At 48.5% G+C, this 1,605-nt stretch overlaps 1 non-coding gene across 1 annotated transcript; it reads right to left on the bottom strand.

Annotated features, from left to right (window-relative positions):
* On the bottom strand, positions 1-91 carry trnap-agg (transfer RNA proline (anticodon AGG)). Its single transcript is given in 2 exon segments — positions 1-36; positions 56-91. It is a non-coding gene; the product is annotated as a tRNA-Pro (tRNA).
* Between the last annotated feature and the right edge of the window lie 1,514 nt (positions 92-1,605).

The following is a 1,605-nucleotide window of genomic DNA, read 5'->3' as shown; positions in this document are numbered from 1 at the left end:
GGGCTCGTCCGGGATTTGAACCCGGGACCTCTCGCATTTTACCGCAAATAAAAATCCCTAAGCGAGAATCATACCCCTAGACCAACGAGCCAAACGACCGTCAGGGCTTACTCAAACCAACTTATCATTGCCTCCCGAAGCTTATTATATCAGCTCAATGCCCTTCTGAATTCCTGTTCAATTTCGTTTCATTGTTAAAATAATATCAAATGTAACAATTTTTGCCCCTTGCTTTTCATACTGGGATCATTGGGTAAATTGGGTTATTTTTGGATCGTTGGCCACCACTGCGAACAGAATAAAAGACATAAGGGTAGCACGGTAGCATTGTGGATAGCACAATTGCTTCACAGCTCCAAGGTCCCAGGTTCGATTCCGGCTTGGGTTACTGTCTGTGCGGAGTCTGCACGTTCTCCCCGTGTGAGCGTGGGTTTGCTTCGGGTGCTCCAGTTTCCTCCCACAGTCCAAAGATGTGCAGGTTAGGTGGATTGGCCGTGATAAATTGCCCTTAGTGTCCAAAATTGCCCTTAGCGTTGGGTGGGGTTTCTGGGTTATGGGGATAGGGTGGAGGTGTTAACCTTGGGTAGGGTGCTCTTTCCAAGAGCTGGTGCAGACCCGATGGGCCGAATGGCTTCCTTCTGCACTGTAAATTCTATGATACGGGACCTGTCTTTGCCGTTGCTGAGTAAGCACTGTGCAATAGTCACTCCGAACGATTCTGTCATGAAGCTGCTCCTCATGTATTCTCTTTCTCAATCTGCTGAAGGCTGAGCTGACTCATTGGAGGTGAGGGCGAATCCTATCTGCTGGATCTGCCTGTTTTCAGTGAAGGCTTCCGGTCATGGAAAATGGTCCACATTTTCCACGATCTCGCCATTTTATTCTGTGTGCCATTCTATGTGAGTGTTGACAACATAATTCAACTCTTGGAATTCACCAGGATTCACCATGAAGCGCAACACCTCCATACTCCCAGAACGCCTTGATCCACTGCAATTCGCATATCTCTGCAACCGGTCCACACCAGACGTCATTCGCCTGGCCCTACACTCATCCCTAGAGCATCTCGAAAACAAGGACTCCTACATCAGACTCCTATTGATTGACTACAGCTCCACCTTCAACATCATAATCCCAGCCAAGCTCATATCAAAGCTCCAAAACCTAGGACTTGACTCCCCACTCTGCAACTGGATCCTCGATTTTCTGACCAACAGACCACAATCAGTAAGAATGAACAATAACACCTCCTCCACAATAGTCCTCAACATCGGGGTCCCGCAAGGCTGCATACTTAGCCCCATACTCTACACCCTGTATACACACGACTGCGTGGCAAAACTTGGTTCCAACTCCATCCACAAGTCTGCTCGCGATACGACCATAGTGGGCCGGATCTCGAACAACAACGAGTCAGAATACAGGCGGGATATAGAGAACCGAGTGGAGTGGTGTAGCGACAACAATCTCTCCCTCAATGCCAGCAAAACTAAAGGTCTGGTCATTGACTTCAGGAAGCAAAGTACTGTACACACCCCTGTCAGCATCAACGGAGCCGAGGTGGAGATGGTTAGCAGTTTCAAATTCCTAGGGGTGCACATCTCC

Source organism: Scyliorhinus torazame, chromosome 24 (genome assembly GCF_047496885.1).
Source record: "Scyliorhinus torazame isolate Kashiwa2021f chromosome 24, sScyTor2.1, whole genome shotgun sequence".
NCBI lineage: Eukaryota > Metazoa > Chordata > Chondrichthyes > Carcharhiniformes > Scyliorhinidae > Scyliorhinus > Scyliorhinus torazame.
This window is presented reverse-complemented; position numbering and strand designations above follow the sequence as displayed.